The 8,220-nt window shown below is 50.5% G+C and overlaps 1 protein-coding gene across 3 annotated transcripts in view; it reads right to left on the reverse strand.

Annotated features, from left to right (window-relative positions):
• TRPM2 (transient receptor potential cation channel subfamily M member 2) overlaps positions 1-1,034 on the reverse strand; it is a 52,325-nt gene extending 51,291 nt beyond the window's left edge. For all 3 annotated transcript variants that reach the window (XM_044005452.1, XM_044005451.1, XM_044005450.1), the window contains exon 1: positions 767-1,034. The gene's annotated coding sequence lies outside the window, so the exon portion shown is untranslated. The remainder of the gene's footprint in view (positions 1-766) is intronic.
• Between the last annotated feature and the right edge of the window lie 7,186 nt (positions 1,035-8,220).

Consider the following 8,220-nt stretch of genomic DNA (forward strand, 5'->3'; position numbering starts at 1 on the left):
AGCAAGGAGCAAGATTCAGGTTGGGGCTTGGGACAGTCTATGGAGAGCACCAGAAAATGGCCCACAGCCCCAAGGGGACACACCCAGACACACCAGCAGCTGCTGGCTCTTAGACTTGGCTGCTGCTGAGGACAGGGGCTCCAGCTTGACCCCGACATGAGCCAGGTCACCAGAATGACAGTCATCCAGCCCCTCCTGCGAGGGGTGAGATAAGAGTGTACAAGAGATACAGGTAAGGTGCCAATGAGAACTGATATATCTCCATGTGTGATGCAGGCTTCTGGAGCTGCCCCTGCATTTCCAGCATCCTGTAGGAGGGCATGGAAGGGCACAGGCAGATGTGGGGGGAGGGGGAGGGGGGAGAGAGGGAGGTACACTCAGACCTCCCCCAAGATTCAAATGCCCCACGGCACCTTGGAGAGGTCAGTGCCAAATAAGGGCTACATAGTGAGAGCCAAAAGAGAGAAAGAAAATAAATCCTGGTCCTGTCCAACAACTTCTAGGGTTCAGCCATAGGAAGACGCTGGGAAGGAGCCAGCAAGGCACCTAGTCCCACCCTGCTGAGCTCCCCACCCCCACCCCCACCCAACACTCCTACAGGGTGGGAGGTACTCTGGCTCTGCCCCCCCCCCATCAGAGGTGGATACTTGGGCCCTCGGTGGCAGGTTGGCCAAGTCCCCCACAGACAGACACACACACACACACACAGACAGACAGACACACACACACACATATATATCTGAAGAGCTGGAGCTGTCCATGGTACCTGGCCTCCTGCCGCAGGGGCTCCCCACCCGGCCTTTCTCTCTCCAGGGCTCCAGGCAAGGTGCAGGGAACACTTGACTTCCCCCTCAAAGCCAGTTGGGTTATTCCAGGAGCTTGGGCTGCTGCGGACAGAAGCATCTGCCAAAGTATGTGAGGACTGACTGCGGCTCAGAGGAGAAGAGCAGGGGGAGGGGAGAAGGAGGGAGGGAGGAGGGAGAAGCAGAGGATGGGGGGAGAACTAGAGGACCGGAGGAGGAAGGGAGGAGAATGAGGAGGAGGAGAGGAGGAGCACAGCTGCTGGTAACTCTGATCCAATCAGACTGCAGAACCCAAGCAGCTGAGGAAAGAGTGAGCTGGTGAGAGAAGGCAGAGTCCTCCCAGTGCAGGGAACATGAGGAGCCTTCCTGCACATGACTGACTCTCTCTCTCTCTCTCTCTCTCTCTCTCTCTCTCTCTCTCTCTCTCTCTCTCTCTCTCTCTCTCTCTCTCGCTCTCTCTCTCGCTCTCTTTCTCGCTCTCGCTCTCTCTCTCACTCTCTCGCTCTCTCTCACTCTCTCCCTCGCTCTCTCTCTCGCTCTCTCCTCTCCTCTCCTTTCCCTCTCTCTCTCTTTCCCTTTCTCTCTCCCTCCCTCTCTGTCTGTCTCCTTCCTGCCTTCCCCCACCCCCAAAAGGACAGCACCACACAGGAAGTAACCCAAAGGAAACTCCACTTTCCATCTCCTTAAAACTTTCCATTCCCAGCCCAGTCTGGTCCCCTTGAGGACTTGTCCTCTTCCTCTCCTCCCCCAGGATTGTCCAGGGCCTTCCTCTACCAAAGAGCAAGTCCAAACACAAAAACACAGGCAACCATAGTATCCACCGTCAACAGAGCCAAACACCCACATCCAACTGAGGGAGAGAGAGTTTGACACCGGGGGTTGGACAAGATCAAAGGTACAATGTGGATCATGGAGGTCATCTACTCCATCTTCTCTATTTTGCAGATCTGGAAACTGAGTCTCAGATTGACTAAGAGTGCCAAGATGATTCCTGAGGTCCCTTACAGTGACTTCAAAACTAGTCATTCTAGGAATAGAGGATGGGAAGAAGGGAGGAGGAGGAAGAGGAAGAGAAGGGGATGAGGAGGAGGAAAAAGAGGGGAGGAGGGAAAGAAGAGGAGGAGAAAAGGAGGAAAGAAGAAGAGGAGGAAGAGGGAAAGAGGAGGAGTGGAGAAGGAGGGGGAAAGGGGAGGAGGAGGAAGAAGAGGAAAATGGGAGGGGGAAGAGGAGGAAGAGAAGGGGGAAGAGGAAAAGGGAAGGAGGAGGAGGGAAAGAAGGAGGAGGGGAGGAGGAAGGGCAGAGAAGGAGGGGGAGAAGGGGAGGAAGAGGAGGAAGAAGAAGAGGAAAAGAAGGGGAGGGAAAGAAGGAAGAGGGGGAGGAGGAGGAACAGTACAATGCAAAGAGGCCTAGACTTGGAGTTGGGAAAACTTTGGTTCAAGTCCTGCCTCAGCCATTCGCCAGCTGCACGATTTCTGATGTTTCCTGTGTCTGAGCCTGACTCCTCCTTGATGAAATGGGGTCTTAAGGACCGTTTTCCCAAGGCTCTTGTGAGGAAGTGATGGCTGAAACAGGGATGCTGCTACGCCAAAATGTGAAGCTCACGAGGTCATGGCCTTATCCAAGAGGCAAAGCCCCAAACCCCGAGACCTCTCCCCAACAATACTGACTCTCTACCTTCACTAAGAGACCAACCAAGGGCCATGCCCCTGCCCCCAGTTCTGGCTACATAACCAATCAAAAAGCTATTCCTCATTTTAATGGAGTGAAGCCCATATCTCACATACAGAGGAGGCCAAGCTGAGTTGAAAGTAGAAAGGTTTTATTAGGAGGAAAATGAGAACCTAGTGCTGGGGTGCAAGGGATCCCCCAGTACAGGGTAGGCTTGGAAACCACAAAGGGGAGGTTCAGGGAAGGGGAAGGGGAGTGTGGAAAGGTGGGACACAAAAGCAGGAGGCTCTGCAGGAACAACTGGCCACAAGGCAGGTTTGGGGGGTGCAGCTTGGCAAAGGTGTTTGGGAGTGAGGGAGCCTTTGGCTCCTTTTTCTGTATCCGGTGCACCTGCCTGGTCAGGTAATGCATAGAAAGCAGACCTTTCCATTTTGGGGGTGCTCTCACATTTACCACATATCCAATGAGACCATATCTGTAAAGCACTTAGCACAGGGCCCAGCACATAGTAGGAGCTATACTAATATTCCTTCTTTCCCATCACCTTGTGCTAGAAGCAGCTGTAAAAGTCTGTACTTGCCTAAGCTCCCAGAAGCAGGCTCCCCAGCCCCTTCCATGGGACATGACTTGGTCAAGGTCCCAGAAATAGTAAGTATTATGACTTGAATCTGGGTCCTTTGACTCCAGATCCAGGAGTGTTTGGCTGCCATCCAATAAGGGCAGTGGAGCATATCGGGCAGGACCACCCCTCGAGGCTGGCTCCAGAGCCTCCAATGTCCCTCCCAGCTCTAGGCCTGGGCCTAGGAACTTCATGAGGCTGACCCTCCCCCCCAGCTCCCCAGAGGGCCCAGGAGGAATCTCAGCCTTTCCTGGAAGATTGGGAGCCCCTATTCCCTGGCCCGAGGTCTGTCATGGGTGGAACCACCCTTACAATTCTGGAACAAGAACATCCCTTAGCAATAGAGGGCAACGAAGGTGCTTGTCTTCTCTGGGGGCTAGCAGGGACGGCTTCTGTGCCATCTTCTCTCCCCTCCCTCCCTTACTCACTGAGGCTATGCCCCATATCAGCCACTCTGGGGATTCCAAAGGACAAGGCCTAGCCCCAAGCCTCTGGGAGCTTTCAGCTTCTGACTCTAAGTGGCTTCCTATGGTGCATGGGCCTCATTCAGTCCTTTCTTTCCTCTACCAGTTGGGGGTCAGTATTGGAATGAGATGAGGCACGCAGCTTATTCAAGGGTTAACAAAAGGAGGCTTACTTTTCAGATACAGGCATTGGCACCCAGCTTGGGTAGACACCCTCCCCCCCAACACCTCACCTCCACAGAGAACGCTGGCCAGCAAGGTAGGCTGTATTGCTTACTCTGGGACTCCACATGGCCCCTTTGAGTTACTTAAGTGACCATGAGGACATTGGGAAGCTGTGACCACAGTGATCACTTACGTTCAGGGACAGCTGGGTGGCCTTTCAGGGAAAGAAAGAGCCTTACCTCCCTGGTGGAGTGGGGAGGAGGACCATGCTTTTCAAACCTGTAAATTAGAAGGTGGGGTTGAGGTGGGGAAGCAACACGGGAACATCCCCAGGTCATCTCTACCAGGCCATAGAAGCCTCTATACCCTAGATGTCTATCCCACCCCAGGACTACTTTATCTCTGCCCTCTCCTCACTTCCCCCCACCACCTTCCAGTTGGTGGGTTCCCCCCAGAACCTCCCATTTTACAATGAGATTCAAGGCAAAAATGTCTTCTCACTCCAGGCTGTACTGCTGACTTATCTCATAGGACTTTCTTTCCCATGACCCACCCCTATTAGAATATAAGCCTCTTCTAAGAATTGGAAATCAGAGGGATGCCCATCCATGGCGAAATGGCTAAACAAGCTGTGGTATATGATGGTGATGGAATATTCTTGTTCTATAGGAAATAGCAAGCAGAATGATTTCAGAAAGACCTGGAAAGACTTGTATGAACTGATGCACAGTGAAGTGAGCAGAACCAAGAGAACACTGTGCACAGAGACAGCATGTTGTTTGATGAAGAGCTGTGAATGACTTGACTATTCTCAGCAATGCAATGATCCAAGATAATCCCAAAGGACTAGTAATGACACATACTATTTAAATCCAGAGAAAGAACTGCTATTGATAGAACACAGACTGAAGCAGGCTATTTTTTACTTTCATTTTTTTCTTTGATTCAAATTTTCTTGTACAAAATGACTAATATGATAATGTTTTACATAATTGCACATGTATAACCCACATCTGATTGCTTACTGCCTCAGGGAGGGGAGGGGGGAGGAGGGAGGGAGAGAGGGATGAAGGGATAAAAATTGGAACCCAAAACTATAAATAAAATGTTTATTACTTTTTTAAAAAAGAGAATGCAATCCTCTTGAGAGCAGGCGCTCTCTTTTTTTTTCCAGATTCTATTTTTATTCCCAGCACTTAGCAGAATGCCTGACATATAGTAACTGCATTTAATAAGGCCTTGTTGGCTACTTCATCCTTTGAAAGAATCCTCTGGAGCTAGAACAAGGAGCAATGGGCAGATGTTGCAGAGGCAGTTTTAGACTTAATGTTTAAAAGCTCCTTAATAATTGGAAGTGCCAGGGCAACTAGGTAGTGCAGTGGATAAAGCACTGGCCTTGGAGTCAGGAGGACCTGAGTTCAAATCCAGCCTCAGACACTTGTCACTTACTAGCTGTATGACCCTGGGCAAGTCACTTAACCCTCATTGCCCCATAAAAAAGTAAATTAATTAAAAAATAAAAATAAGAAAATAATTGGAAGTGTCCAAGAAGGAGGTGGTAAGCTCTTAGTGCCCAGATGATGACCACTTTTCAGGTGTGTTCTAGGGCAGATTCTTGGACAGGTCCAGGTTAAACCACATGGCTTCGAAGCTCTGTCCTCCCTCCCCACCCCCCCCACTTCACCAGATATTGTAAAAAGTCTCAGACTGCCCCTCTGCCACCTAGACTTCTCCCTCCTCACCAATGCCAAGGCACTCACTCTGTGTGAATCCTGACCCTGAACCCTCTGCTCCCCTGTAAAGCTCCCTCTGGTCTGTGCTTTCAAGTAGGCCATGTGAGGGCAAGGCAGGCTCCCTCAGGTTACTTAGCTGACCAGTGGGCAGCAGCAGGCTCCTCGCTTCCTTCCTCCGGACTATTCTGGATGCCCTGAGAACTGTCTATACCAATGAGGTCATAATCTAGGGGAAGAAAATGAGTACTTCTCAGTCATAAATAGGGATCCCAAAGGGGGCAGCTCACCAGCCCAGGCCAGGCCTGTGGGGCTGTTGATGGGCAGCTCAGGGAGGGCGCTGTCCCAGGCCAAGTCCACAGGGAAGGAATGCATTTCAGAACCCTCTATGTGAGCAAACACCTGAGCCCTTGAGCCTCTTGGAGGAGACTGGGAAGGTGGAGGAGAAGAGAGTGTTCCTTCAGCTGGGGCTCAGCTCCCAGTGCCAAAGACCAAATGTCCTCTCTCTCTAATTAGTGGAAGGTACATGTGGACCACAGAACACAGACTGCTCTGCTTGTCTCAAGGCGATGCTTGCAAGTTCAAAAAAAGGAAAATCAAGCCAGAATAGCTCTTTTACAAGTTTCAGAAGCACCAAAGAGGCTATTACACCAGGTCAGGAAGACCTGGGTCAGTACAGACCAAGGCCTGCCCATGAAAAACCGATTAGAACCAGCGGCAGAGTCTTCGCCTTCTGGTCATGAATAATAAACAGGAGCAAAGAGGCTGAGAGGGTCCTGCAGAGAAAAGCGGGGGGGGGGGGGGGCGCGCTGGGGGGAACCGGTCAGCCCAAGGCCACAGATAGTACGGGAAGAGGTCTCAGCCAAAGGGGTCTTCCTTCTCTCACCACTCTCTCAGGTCCTGCCAGAAGTTCTTCTCAGAAGTAGTTCCTCCTTCACACACATCTCGGGGGATTTATTTTTATGAACACTCAAGAGTGGGCCCCTGAAAGGTCACCACTGCTGCCTGTGGGTAGCCCTCCCCAGTGTCCTCTGGGCCAAAGAAGGGGCTAGGGGTCCTAAAATGGAGAGCACCATCTGCTAACCACCTTCTTCCAGTTCCTCCTCCCAACAGCCCAAGTGGGCCCAGAGATGGGCCATCCTTGGCTGCCCACGAGGGGGAGAGAGGTGAAGCAGCGGTGTGGACACACTGGCCCATCTCAGGAGGGTGTGGGCTAGCTCAGTGCTGCTGCTGTCAAGTCATCTTTGAAAGCCTCAGAAGAGGATGGGCAGGGACCTGCTCCCAAGACAAGAACTCCAGTCCCTATTTGACCAACAAAGCTCTCCCCTCTCTCCACAGGAGGCTGGCTGTTCCCAAGTCAACTCTGGTGTAGGAGTGAAGTGTAGACCAAGTTCCCCATCTCCTGTCCCTCTCTTAGACTCTCCAACATCGAGCATTGTGCACAGTGACAGCAATACTGTTGGATGAACTGTGAATGACTTAGCTATTCTCAGCAATACAATGATCCAAGAAAATCCCAAAGGACTAGTGATGACACATAGTACCCACCACCAGAGAAAGAACTGATATAGATGGAACCCAGACTGAAGCAGGCGGTTTGTCACTTTCTTTCACTGTCTTTCTTTTATTCAAGTTTTCTTATACAAAATGACTAATATGGTCATGTTGTACATAATAATGTACATAATGTATAACCTCTATCTGATTGCTTACCACCTCAGGGAGTGGGGAGGGGGTGGGAAGGAGGGAGGGATAAAAATTGGAACCTCAAACTTCAAACAAAAATGTTTGTTATTTTAAAAAGTAAGAGTCTCCAATGTGCTCTAAGACTTGGCTCAAATGTCACCCTGATTCCCTGGCAGCTAGTGCCCTCCCCTCCAAAGTTACCTGGCTACATTTTCTAGGTGGTTTGTATATTCTCATGGATGTGTCTTCCCCAAAGACTGTCAGCTCCCTGAGGGCAGGAAAGACCTCACTTTTGGACAAAAGACCTTCTGTGGACTTGGTGACTGGTCCATCTGCTAAATGATCTCACTTTGGGGTAACAAAGGTCAGTTTGGCCACTGGCTATTACTGGCCACCATCCATCCTCTCGGCCTTGGAGTCACCTTCAATACTTTTCTCTTCCGATCTGTTGCCAAGTCTTGTTGGTTCCATGGCCATAAGATTTCCATCATCCATCCCCACGTTATCCAGACCCTCATCACCTCTCACGGAGAGTATTGCAACAGATCCCTGCAGGTTGCATATTGACTTAGAAAACCACAAATTAACATTATATATGTTGTACTGCATACTCATTTTATTAAACATTTTCCACTTAGATTTAAATCTGCATCTGCCCTAATTCATTCTCCATATCTGCCAGATTGAGATTTCTAAAGCCCAGGTCTGAACAGCAATGTAAAGGTAGGATTGAATTCAGTCAGTCAGTCAGTCACCCTACCTGGCTCAGAATTCAGGGTTAATACTCTAGCCAGGATCCCTTTATCAAGTGGGAACATCTCCATCAGTCTGAGACATTTCAGTGGGTAGGACAGTCAGTGTGCTTGGATGGGGAGAGGAGATTCCAGTCCAGCCTCAATGAGCAAATCCGCCTTCCAGTGTCCATCCTGGGAGTGGTGGAAGAAGAGCAGAGGCCTTTGCTCTGGCCCCCACATCCAGAATGCTGTCCCTCCTCACCTCTGACTCAGAAAAGCTTTGATTTCCTTAGAGATTCAGCTCAACCAGCTCCTTCTACAGGATCCATTTCCAGATCCACCACCCCACAA

The sequence above is a fragment of the Dromiciops gliroides genome, chromosome 4 (genome assembly GCF_019393635.1).
Source record: "Dromiciops gliroides isolate mDroGli1 chromosome 4, mDroGli1.pri, whole genome shotgun sequence".
Lineage (NCBI taxonomy): Eukaryota > Metazoa > Chordata > Mammalia > Microbiotheria > Microbiotheriidae > Dromiciops > Dromiciops gliroides.